Raw genomic sequence first — 13,560 nt, forward strand, 5'->3', positions numbered from 1 at the left:
TAGGATAAGCGCAAATGGTGCTGTGCTGTTCACTAGTCCCAATTCCGATACATTCTTTTTTACTTATTTTGACACTATCTCCCAACAGTACTTTGGTTCAGTGCATGCAATGACATTCAAAAAACATAGTATTTATCAGGAGTCGACTGTCCTCTAGCGGAAGAATATTGACATCTCCATCTCAACAAGGGGGATTATAGTTGTGGCATACTGCAAAATGATCATGTTGAACAGGAAACAAGCATTTGCTAAAATCTTACCATTATAAACTTAAAGGAGTTGTTCACAATTTTACAACTTAATGTTAGATTATACCTCACTCTGAAAGTTATCTATTGGCCAGGATAAACTTTTATCCATGGTTCAGTTTTCTTTAAACAGCCATTAAAAACTTCAGCTAACTTTAGCAACCATTTACATTTGACATTTTAGTAATTTAGCAGACACTCTAATCCAGAGTGATTTACAGTGCATTCATCTTAAGATAACTAGGTGGGACAACCACATATTACAGTCATAGTAAGAACATTTTTCCTAAATAATGTAGCTATCAGCAAAGTCAAAGCTAGTAAGGGTGGGAAAAAGTAAAGTTTATTTCTAAATGTTTTTGATGGGGGGTGGGGGAGGGGTGAGAGGGGGTGTGCGAAGGGGTGTGCTGTGACATTATTTAAGATACTCTTTGAAGAGGTACAGTTTCAAATGTTTTTGGAAGACGGGCAGGGACTCTGCTGTCCTACCTTCAGGGGAAGCTCGTTCTACCATTGGGTTCTGGATAAGTTGCAGGGGTTTGGCACAAGCGGGGAGCCCAGCCAACAGTGAATTTTCCCCAGTCCAGACGGGAGATGACAAGTTCCTGGATTAGGACCTGCGCCGCTTCCTGTGTGAAGTAGGGTCCTACTCTACGGATGTTGCAGAGCATGAATCTGCAGGAGCGAATCACTGCTTTGACATTTACAGAGAATGACAGGGTGTTGTCCAGCGTCACGCCAAGGTTCTTTGCACTCTGGGTGGGGGACACCGTGGAGTTATCAAACATGATGGAGAGGTCTTGGAGTGGCAAGGCCTTCCCCAGGAGGAAGAGCAGCTCCGTCTTGTCGAAGGTTGAGCTTGAGCTGGTGGACCGACATCCAAGTTGAGATATTTGCCAGGCACGCAGAGATGCATGTCACCACCTAGCGGGAGAAGGAGAAAAGTTGTTACGTGTCATCTGCATAGCAATGGTAGGAGAGACCATGTGAGGATATGACACAGCGGAATGACTTAGTGTATAGAGAGAAGAGGAGAGGGCCTAACACTGAGTGCTGGGGGACACCAGTAGTGAGAGCGCGTAGTGCAGAAACACATCCTCTTAGGAGCGGCTTGCAAGGTAGGATGCAATCCAATAGTGTGCAGAGACTAAGATGCCCAGCCCAAAATCACATTGTAGGATGAATTTTTAATGAATTTATTATCAAATTATGGTGGAAAATAAGTATTTGGTCACCTACAAACAAGCAAGATTTATGGCTCTCACAGACCTGTAACTTCTTCTTTAAGAGGCTCCTCTGTCCTCCACTCGTTACCTGTATTAATGGCACCTGTTTGAACTTGTTATCAGTATAAAAAACACCTGTCCACAACCTCAAACAGTCACACTCCAAACTCCACTATGGCCAAGACCAAAGAGCTGTCAAAGGACACCAGAAACAAAATTGTAGACCTGCACCAGGCTGGGAAGACTGAATCTGCAATAGGTAAGCAGCTTGGTTTGAAGAAATCAACTGTGGGAGCAATTATTAGGAAATGGAAGACATACAAGACCACTGATAATCTCCCTCGATCTGGGGCTCCACGCAAGATCTCACCCCGTGGGGTCAAAATGATCACAAGAACGGTGAGCAAAAATCCCAGAACCACATGGGGGGGATCTAGTGAATGACCTGCAGAGAGCTGGGACCAAAGTAACAAAGCCTACCATCAGTAACACACTACGCCGCCAGGGACTCAAATCCTGCAGTGCCAGACGTGTCCCCCTGCTTAAAATATCCAGGCCTATCTGAAGTTTGCTAGAGAACATTTGGATGATCCAGAAGAAGATTGTGAGAATGTCATATGGTCAGATGAAACCAAAATATAACTTTTTGGTAAAAACTCAACTCGTCGTGTTTGGAGGACAAAGAATGCTGAGTTGCATCCAAAGACCACCATACCTACTGTGAAGCATGGGGGTGGAAACATCATGCTTTGGGGCTGTTTTTATGCAAAGGCACCAGGACGACTGATCCGTGTAAAAGAAAGAATGAATTGGGCCATGTATTTCAAGATTTTGAGTGAAAACCTCCTTCCATCAGCAAGGGCATTGAAGATGAAACGTGGCTGGGTCTTTCAGCATGACAATGATCCCAAACACACCGCCCGGGCAACGAAGGAGTGGCTTTGTAAGAAGCATTTCAAGGTCCTGGAGTGGTCTAGCCAGTCTCCAGATCTCAACCCCATAGAAAATCTTTGGAGGGAGTTGAAAGTCCGTGTTGCCCAGCAACAGCCCCAAAACATCACTGCTCTAGAGGAGATCTGCATGGAGGTATGGGCCAAAATACCAGCAACAGTGTGTGAAAACCTTGTGAAGACTTACAGAAAATGTTTGACCTCTGTCATTGCCAACAAAGGGTATATAACAAAGTACTGAGATAAACTTTTTGTTATTGACCAAATACTTATTTTCCACCATAATTTGCAAATAAATTCATTAAAAATCCTACAATGTGATTTTCTGGATTTTTTTTCTCATTTTGTCTGTCATAGTTGAAGTGTACCTATGATGAAAATTACAGGCCTCTCTCATCTTTTTAAGTGGGAGAACTTGCACAATTGGTGGCTGACTAAATACGTTTTTTTGCGCCACTGTACCTACGTGATATCAAATTGGGCCAACCAACTTTCTGGAAAAGAATGCAGTCATGAGTACAACATTTTTCGCCCATAATAAAGTGCAGTGCACTGTGATAAACTGCATCTAACGGCTTTAATGAAGTGGCAGCTGCGTTCATATTTATGAGGTCGCCACAGTCTAGCACTGATAGGAAAGTCGACTGAATAATCTGCAGGACCCATTTCTATAGAAGAAGCCCATTTTTATTCCCAGCTTCTTTACTAACTCATCAATATGCTTTTTAAAAGACAGTTTTTCATCTGTCCAGATACCCAGATATTTGTAAGCAGGGACAAAATACACATGTTTAAATCATCAGAGTCATTTTTATGCGCTCCAGAGAACAACATATACTTAGTTTGACCTTCATTCAATACTAATTTCAGGTTAATAAAGTGTTTCTGTAATACAATGGAAGCAGACTGTAGTTCAGATAGAGCCTGGTCAACTGTGGGAGCAATAGTATACACAACAGTATCTTCAGCATACAAGTGCAGGTTACAGTTTTTTACAGACAAGTCGATATTGTTCATGTAAACAGTAGAAAGTACAGGACCCAGAATCAACCCTGGTGGGACACCTTTCGTTATATCCGGGAAACCTGATTTAACACCATCAGTAGAGACACATTGAGTTCTGTCTGTCAAGTAATTTTTAAACCAGTTACATGCCGCCTGGTCTAGACCAATTGAGGAAAGCCTCTGAATTAGCAGTGAGGGATCAACAGTATCGAAAGCCTTTGACAGGTCAAGGAAGAGGGCAGCGTTTAGTTAACCATATAATTTATAACTAGGGTGCAGCAGAGATAGTGCTATAACCTGGTCTAAATCCCGACTGATGTACAATTAGAATACATTTTGAAGATAAGAAAGATCGTAGCTGAGAATGAATCAAGGATTAAAATATTTTAGCTAGGCAAGAAAGTTTAGAAATAGGGCAATAATTATTTAGGTCACAAGGTTCACCACCTTTGTGAAGGGGGAGTACATGGGCCACCTTCCAACCCTTGGGGAGAGTACCAGATATAATCGTCAGGTAAACAAATGTGGGTTACTGATTCAGAAATCAGTGGGGCAGAGAGCTGCAGCAAAAATAAATCAGCCCCAGTGGATTATTAGTAAGAATTTTATCAATCAATGAGGAGTTACAAGGGTTTTTCACATTTATGGGTTGGGTTTTGAGATCAATTGAGTCCGATTAAAATTGATCTGAGGCCGGGACAGCCAATCCAGATTCAAATCCCCTAAAATGACCAACTCCTGGAACAAAAAATATGTTAAACACATGGATATAGTACCAATAGCTACAAATAAATGTGTATTCTGATTCATGGACACATTTACAACCAGGAGCTCAAATGTATTGCAAACAGAAATATTTCAAGATTGGTACACCATGAAATTAGATCTTACATATATGGCCACTCCTCCCCCTTTCTCTAATCTGTCACATCTAAATACATTAAAATAATTTACGTCAAAGTCTTTGTCAGATACAGAACCATTTAACCATGTTGCCGAGAGAACCAGAATGTCAGTCCTGTCTTGGGGATGGGAGTAACGAGGGTAACCAAAACTAGCCTGGGAGGGAGGTTGTGGGGGGAATTTAGGAGGGTGGTGCGGAGGGCAGTGTGGCTGGCGAAGCTCCAAACTCTCAGCATATGAGGGCTGATGGTGTGAATGATACATGGTGTGGACTGCATAATTTGGTGCACTACCCTCAAATGTGTTTTGCCAGACCCTAGGGTAGTGGTCGGTGCTGTGTAGAGCTGGGCTGAGTTGAGGTGGGCCTGGTCTGGCAGAGCTGTGCTGTGATGGGCCGGGTCAGGTGGAGCTGTGCTGTGATGGGCCGGGTCAGGTGGAGCTGTGCTGTGATGGGCCGGGTCAGGTGGAGCTGTGCTGTGATGGGCCGGGTCAGGTCAGGTGGAGCTGTGCTGAGGTGGGTGGGTCTGGTTGAGCTGTGCTGTGATGGGCCGGGTCAGGTGGAGCTGTGCTGAGGTGGGTGGGTCTGGTTGAGCTGTGCTGTGATGGGCCAGGGTTACGTGAGCTCGTTTCTTATAAATGGCCAAATGGCTGTTTATTAAAGAAAACTGAACCATGGATTACAGTTTCTCTTGGCCAATAGACTACTTTCAGGGTTAGAAATAATCTAACATCAAGTTGTAAAATAGTGAACTACTCCATTAAGACAATATGAAAAGTTGGTTTAAGTTGCTTTAAATTTGTTGTGGAGTTTTATGGAGAAATGTCATTGGGACTTGTCAACGGAGTTCTCTTTCAGACTTTTTCCAACTGGCCATGACAGCTGACATGTCACTGTTGACACAAGTAAGCAACAATGATGGATGAAAACGCAGAATTCTCTCTCTCTCTCTCTCTCTCTCTCTCTCTCTCTCTCTCTCTCTCTCTCTCTCTCTCTCTCTCTCTCTCTCTCTCTCTCTCTCTCTCTCTCTCTCTCTCTCTCTCTCTCTCTCTCTCTCTCTCTCTCTCTCTCTCTCTCTCTCTCTCTCTCTCTCTCTCTCTCTCTCTCTCTCTCTCTCTCTCTCTCTCTCTCTCTCTCTCTCTCCCTCTCTCTCCTCTCTCTCTCTCTCTCTCTCTCTCCTCTTTGAAACCGCCTTTTAAGCTGGGGCTGCATGGCAATCAAAGAGAATGTATGGAGACAGAGGACACGTCTGTCTGACATACATCAAAAAAAGCTGCTGAAAGCAGAGGGCGGTGAGCGGCGTTTGTCTTGTCAAAACATTTATAACAAAGGAAGTAATAACACAGTTCGGATTGGGAGGCTGGCACTCACAAGTGCTGGGTTCTGCCTGGCCTTTGTGACCACACGGTCCTCACAAATAAAGGTCGGCACATGTCCAGTGCTGTTGTGCTGTTCTTGGAACACAGCCACTTTTGAGGAGCATGGATGGTTCTTGGAGCATGACCACAAAAAAAAAAAGAAGAAGTGTCCTTTGTTTGTTGTGTATTGGTTCGTTGAGCAATCTGTATTGGAAAGGACACACACTATGTAAAAGATGGTGTGAGTGTTGAACATGCATAGAAAGGCACATTTTACCACTGAGTGTAAAATGTTTACCACTGTGCATATTTACCACTGAATAATTCTATCTATTTCTCACCTGGGTTTGCAGTACTTTTGCAAAAGTGTCAACTTTATCTGTAGTGTATAGGTGAAAATTAAGTTATGTGGTATTCACTACTCATCTCTTTTCTTTGTCTTTATAAAATCTTCTGTGACATGCAGTTTGTTTGCTATGATAAGGATTCATGAGAGGGTTTATATTTGTATTGGTGACAATGTCGGTTTGCTTCTCAAGGTTTTAGGATTTGGGCTTTGGCATCTATCACCTTCATGTTCTAAAATATGTTGAAGAATCAACTGATGTGTGACAGACACTCAGTGCCAAGGCTGCATAGAGGTGTAAGCAGAACGTTTCCCATTTCTCTCTGCCTCATGACAAAAGTTTTAGAATTACAGGACATTAGCTTTAAAACTGCAACATTTTCTCTCGGTCTCGTGGAAAAATGTGCACAATTAAAGATTTGCTATGAAACTGCAGAAGGTTAGCTGTATCCCTCCTACAAAATGCCTTGCTTGGACCTTGCCACTGTTCCCATTCCTGATAGAAATGGCATAGATGAAAGTAGACGTTTGGCCACCATCTTGGATTTGGCCAGGAGGTTGAAGTGGGACAAAAAGGGGAAAAATGTCTTTACATGTAATCTTTCATTCAGTGTGAATAAAAATATTATATATGCTGGTATCAGTCGTTTAAAAAATATTTTGTGTTCAAATAAAGAAAAGAATGTGCCTCATTAGCAACTTAACATTTGACTAACACTTGATTTACATCATCATCAATATTCGGTCTGCTTGGCTGATACGAGCAGCAGAGAGAGGCAGAAAGACAGTAGAGATGAGCGGCTGCATCAATGACTCTCTGACTCAACTCCATCCATTCTTCAGTCGGAAGTTGTACCTGTGTCAGGGCAGCAGCAATGTGTGTTGTTGCAGAAATAGGCTTATGCTCAGATTTTGAACACCTTCCCCCTGAAAGGTCTGTGCATGGCTCTGCGACCAGTAATACACAATTGATTTCCTCCAGTAATACATAATTGATTTCCTTCTTTCCGATTCAACTCCATCCCTTCTTCAGTTGCGGATTGTGTGTCTGGGCAGCAGCAACACAGGTAGTCTACACTCTAGCTAACCACCATATACTAAAATATCCACACAAGACACTAGCCAGTCAAATCAAATTAAATCAAATTGCATTTGTCACATGCTTTGTAAATAACAGGTGTAGACTAACAGTGAAATAGCCCACCCTCTTTTCCCAATGTTAATCATATCTTTAGGAGGCACTGCAACTAACTTGCTTACTATTTGTGATGAGTTTATTGTTGCTGAAATACGCCTATGCCCTTGAAAGATATGTGTACGGCCCTGCAACCAGCAATACACAATTGATTTCCCTCTTTCAACGATTTTACACTCTATGATTTTCATTTCCAACTAGCATTCTAGGGTGAGAAGCCGAGGAAGTCGATTATATAATCAACAAAGGCAACACATTTTCAAAGCCAAGAAACATGCATCCAAGACAACAAAGTTCAATCATGACCCAACATGCTCTCATTGAAATCTGCATGAACAGCCTTGTCTCATTGAAGCAAGCGAAAACAGGCATTGAAGTCTTTCTGTGCACCCAATAAACGATCAAGTGTGGTAGGGGAATTACTTGTTCCATGCCATCGTGTTATCTTCCAAGAAAGTCAGAATCCATTGTGCAGCATATTGTCGTTTTTGCAACACGGTCGCAAGATAATTATAACAACTAAATAGTTCTAAAACGTTTGCGAGCCTCTCAGAGAAATAGGGAAAGTGTCGTAGCTAGTACCTCTGGTTAGTTTTAAAGAAGTGCCTTAAGCCAAATTCTCTAAATTGACGTTGTAGGCGGCTTATGGTAGAGAAATTAACATTACGTTATCTGGCAACAGCTCTGGGTTTCACACCCTGATCTGTTTCACCTCTTCTCCCCCATTATCCCCAGTGTATTTATACCGGTGTTCTCTGTTTGTCTTTGCTGGTTCGTTTTGTTCATCAAGCCTACCAGCCTTTCCCCCTTTGCTCCTGTCTGTTTCTAGTTCCTGTTTTCTATTTTTCCTGGTTTTGACCATTCTGCCTGTCCTGACCCTGAGCCTGCCTGCTGTTCTGTACCTTGTCACATCACACTGGATTATTGACCTCTGCCTGCCCTGACCCTGAGACTGCCAGCCATTCTATACCTTTTGGACTCTGATCTGGATTACCGACCTCTGCCTGCCCTTGACTTGTCGTTTTGCCTGCCCCTGTTCTAATAATATACGTTTGTTACTTCGACACTGTCTGCATCTGGGTCTTCCCTAAAACGTGATACTGGTGGACATTTCTACAGTCAGTATGCCAATTGCACACTCCCTCAAAACTTGAGACAGCTGTGGCGTTCTATTGTGTGACAAAACTGCACATTTTAGAGTGGCCTTTTATTCTCCTTAGCACAAGGTGCACCTGTGTAAAGATTGTGCTGTTTAATCATAATTCTTGATATGCCACACCGGTCAGGTGGATGGATTATATTGGCAAAGGAGACATGCTCATTAACAGGGATGTAAACAGATTTGTGCACAGAATTTGAGAGAAATAAGCTTTTTGTGTGTTTGGAAAATTTCTGGGATCTTCTATTTCGGCTCATGAAACATGGGACCAACACTTTGCATGATGTATTTATATTTCTGTTATATGTAAGAATACAGTACACACGCTATACAATTAAGCCTAACATTCCGTACATCAATAATGCTTTGCGCCACTGAGGCAGGCCTTGAAATCTTAATATCACTGCACCAATATTCTTTAAACAACCTGGAAGGTTCTCACAATATCAGTTAGTCAGTAAACTGAATGGCGCGTCATCTGTATCAGGTGTAAGAGCCTTCTTTAGTGTGCCGGCAGAAACGTACTGTCATGACAGCAACAACAGTTTTTTTCCTAGGGAAAACAGGTGTATCAACGTGTCTTAAATATTTGATCACCTGGACATCATTGAGGGTGGGGCGACAACAATAGTTATAGCAAAGAGAGAAGACGCCAGGATCGGAGTTGTTGAATATACCAAGGATGGTGAGCCATCCATTTTCCAATAGCTTGAAATACTCATTCTTACTTGCTATAAAAAAAAATGAATCTTTACATATGGGCCATAAAGTTGTCATGGATTATTAATGACACCATCAATAATTGACTTGAGCGATAAATTGACAATGAATGATCGTCTGAGGAGACACCTCTACTCTTACGCCCTTTCGAATAGTGTCTTGTCTACATTAGTCACATTGGGCCAACCTGTACAGAGCATGTGAACACACCAATTAGATCAGCTTGTCAATCAGCTCTACCATGATTTCTAAGGGGTGGAAATGTTAGAATGCAAATGGACAATTAATTAACTGCCCAATACCGGAACATGCCTGGGTGTGTGCTTGGAGCATTGTTTAGGTGGTAGGCTAGTATCGACGCATCACAATGAATTAACTCAAAACACCTGAGAACACTGGTTAATTAACTGTGGCTCAGCACTCCGTACACTTTCACTTGTTCTGTCTACCACTTTCACTTTCCACGAATGAGATTTGGTGTCCAATGCTCGGAATGGGCGATCAGACTGGCTTGTTTTGACTAACACATGTTAGCCAGGTGATTTATCGCATGAGATTAAGAAGACAGACCATGCCTGTTTCTTTAATTAATTTGGAGCCTTTGTTGCAATATGGGGATAAAACTCGGAGTGAAATTCCTGATTGGCTCTCGACTAATTATCTATGCCAAGTTTCTGAAAGAAGATTGTCATTCATAAACTCTTGTCTATGGGGAAATTAAAGCTTAACTCCACCACTTCTCTCTTCTCTATAAAAACAAAACAAACTTCTATAGTCTCAGTAGGTTTCCAGAGTAGTTGGACTTTCTTCTAATTGAAGAGACACTTATTTTGTAACAGATGCAGTTCGGTCGAGAGATGCAGTTCGGTAGAGATGAACATATGGCAATGGCTTAGTAAAACTGGATAAAATACACCTGTGATCAGCAAATCTTTAACGTAATTATAGAGTAGCATGCACTTAACCTGTCTCAATTACTTCAAAGCAGTGGAGAGGATGGGAGCAAGGGCAACAATAAACAGTATACACTTTGGTCGATCAACACGGTCTCCATACTAGGAAAGCCTCAGAATCACAAGGAGTTGGGGTCAGTGTCTGACTTGGAAGCCTTTGGAAGGAGTCTAAAGCTGCAATATTTGAGTCTGACACTGACACCAACTCTTTCTGTCCTAATATGGACACTGTACATGGGTGGGAGGGTCATCAAGGACTGGTGTAGCTTTTGACTTTGGCTTCTGTTATTTCATGGAAAGCTGGAACAAACTGTATTGGACGTGATATGACTTGTTTGTGCTCTGCTATCAATCACTTTATATGAAACAAGGCTCTTGTGCTAACGTTCCTTCAAAAGTCATTACAATTTTTGTTGTAGAAAGACTCATTATTTCCATATAGGAAATGGGGAGAAAAGTAATTCCAAATGATTTATGTGACAATACGTTGTGTTCAGTCAATGGAAAGGTGTTGCAGGTGCAAGGAACCAGATAATTGTGATGGATAGCGGAGATACCGTAGCTTCCATGCACCTGCTATCTATCTATGTGATCCATGACAATAATCGTCACCTTGAATAAGTCTGATGCTGATTAAGATTTATTAGCAAGATAGGAAAAGTAGATGAAATTTGTAATTGTGGCTTAAAAACTATTTTCTGAATGGACACAAATGAAAACACTGGATAGTTAAGACAAAGTGTGATCTTTTAATAAACATGCAGTACATAGTGTATCAGATACACTGGGATAGTATTAGGCAGTGGCAAAGAGAACCACTACTTATTTCATGACCTGTTATCTTGAATATATCGAATGAATTATTGTCAGCCACCCAAACATATACAGTATCTTCAGAAAGTATTCATACCGCTAGACTTATTCCACATTCTGTTGTGTTACAGACTGAATTCAAAATGGATAATGTATCAATTGTTTTGCACCCAATACCCCATAATGACAGAGTGAAAAAAAATGTTTTTCTTATGTTTGCAAATTTATTATAAAATGAAATACAGAAATATCTCATTTACATAAGTATTCACAACCCTGAGTCAATACTTGTAAAAGCACCTTAGGCAGCGATTACAGCTGTGAGTCTTTCTGGGTAAGTCTCTAAGAGCTTTCCACACCTGGATTGTGCAACATTTGCCCATTTGTTACAGTTTAGACTTAAATCTACTTGAACATCTATGGCAAGACCTGAAAATGGTTGTCAAGCAATGATCAACAACCAATTTGACAGAGCTTCATTCACTTTATGAAAGTTGAATTCATATCCCAGTCTGTTGGAAGGCAAACTGAACCAGGTTTTCCTCTTGGATTTTGCCTCTGGTTATCTCTATTCTGTATGGTTATTTCTTATTTTGAAAAGGTCCCCAGTCTTTAACTATTACAAGTATACCTATAACATGATGCAGCCACCACTATGCTTGAAAATATGGAAAGTGGTACTCGCTAATGTGTTGTATTGGATTTTCCCCAAATATAACACTTTGTATTCAGTACAAAAAGTTAAATGCTTCGCCACATTTTTTGCAGTATTACTTTAGTGCCTTGTTGCAAACAGGATGCATGTTTTGGAATATATTATTTCTGTACAGGCTTCCTTCTTTCCACACTGTCAATTAGGTTAGTATTGTGGAGTAACTACAATGTTGTTGATCCATCCTTGGCTTTCTTCTATTGCAGCCATTTAACTCTGTAATTGTTTTAAAGTCACCATTGGCCTCATGGTGAAATCCCTTAGCAATTTCCTTCCTCTCCGGCAACTGAGTTAGGAAGGACGCCTGTATCTTTGTAGTGACAGGGTGTATTGATATGACATCCAAAGTATAATTAATAACTTCACCATGCTCAAAAGGATATTCTGTCTACTTTTCAATTCTTTTTACCCATCTACCAATACGTGCTCCTCTTTGCGAGGCATTGGAAAACCTCCCTTTTCTTTGTGGTTAAATCAGTGAAATTCACTGCTCGACTGAGGGACCTGGGGTATTGTGTATAGGCCAGTGACACATTTTAAATTCAGGCTGTTATATAACAAAATGTGGAAAAAGTCAAGGAGTGTGAATTATTTCTGAATGCACTGTAACTTCCAAATCCTGGTTAGTTATCAATATCTTTGTCCGAGTTAATGAATTGGCTAGCTATCTAACGTTAGCTAGCATAGGGATCTTCTTAGCTAGCCAGTTCGAGTTGAAACATTATTGATAGCAAGTTGGCTAACGTTACATCCTATCAAACCTTATCGTCAGGTGCAATGTTAGCTATACAAATCTTCCTCTCTATGGCATCACATCACATTACACATTAGGGAGAAGCTGTGTATTTAGCTAGATACAAAGTATAACAGTATCATAGCTAGCTAGCTACTAACCACACGTCATGTTGTGCTTTTTGTTGTATGTATGCATTAGAACTTTGTACCAACTTCACGGAAGCCCATTTTCACTCCTATGCTGAGCAAGTGTGTGTGCATTGCAGACGTAGACAACATATCCACAACACAAGACAGCTCACGGTGGAACACACCTTGTTGTCTCTGGTCAACAGGACTAGTTCCACTAGTTTAACTGTAAACACTAAAACGTTATATGGGTGTTCCCTGAAGTCTACTGATATACAATAAGATGTTCTATTTTGTGTCCATTTAATCAATGTCACAGGAAACCTTCCCTGTACATGTCACTTTGGGTAAAATACCATAGGAATGCATTATGTTCAGCAGAGAAACAGGTAACCCATTTTAACAAAACGCTTTTATGATGATACCTTTCAGCCTTTACACAAATGAAGTAAAAGGCTAAATAAAGATGTCTAGCTATAGTGCCATTGTGGATTTAACCTCTTAAACTCTAAATGACACAACTGATTGGCTCAAATGCATTAAGAAGGAAAGAAATTCTGCAAATTAACTTTTAACAAGGCACACCTGTTAATTTAAATGCATTCCAGGTGAATGAAGCTGGTTGAGAGAATGCCAAGAGTGTGCAAAGCTGTCATCAAGGCAAAGGGTGGCTACTCAAATATAAAATATATTTTGATTTGGGTAACACGTTTTTGGTTACTGCATGATCCCATATGTGTTATTTCATAGTTTTGATGTCTTCAATATTATTTTACAATGTAGAGAATAGTCAAAATAAAGAAAAACGATTAGGTGTGTCCAAACTTTTGACTGGTACTGTACATCACAGAGGACTGAAATATAGCAAAATTGTTTGACATAGAAACACTGGATTTTCGGCTAAATGTTTTTATTAACTATGAAAAATATTATTAACATTCCACTCATGAGGCCACTAGGTCATTTGACTGCAGGAAAGAAATACTGAAGTCGATGACTGATGTGGTAAACTCCTCAATGCCATTGGATGAATCCCGGAACACACTTCTGTATTGAGCGCGTCACTGGTACTTCTTGTTTGAGTTTTTGCTTGTAAGCAGCAATTAGGAG

Source organism: Oncorhynchus tshawytscha, linkage group LG08 (genome assembly GCF_018296145.1).
Source record: "Oncorhynchus tshawytscha isolate Ot180627B linkage group LG08, Otsh_v2.0, whole genome shotgun sequence".
Taxonomy (NCBI): domain Eukaryota; kingdom Metazoa; phylum Chordata; class Actinopteri; order Salmoniformes; family Salmonidae; genus Oncorhynchus; species Oncorhynchus tshawytscha.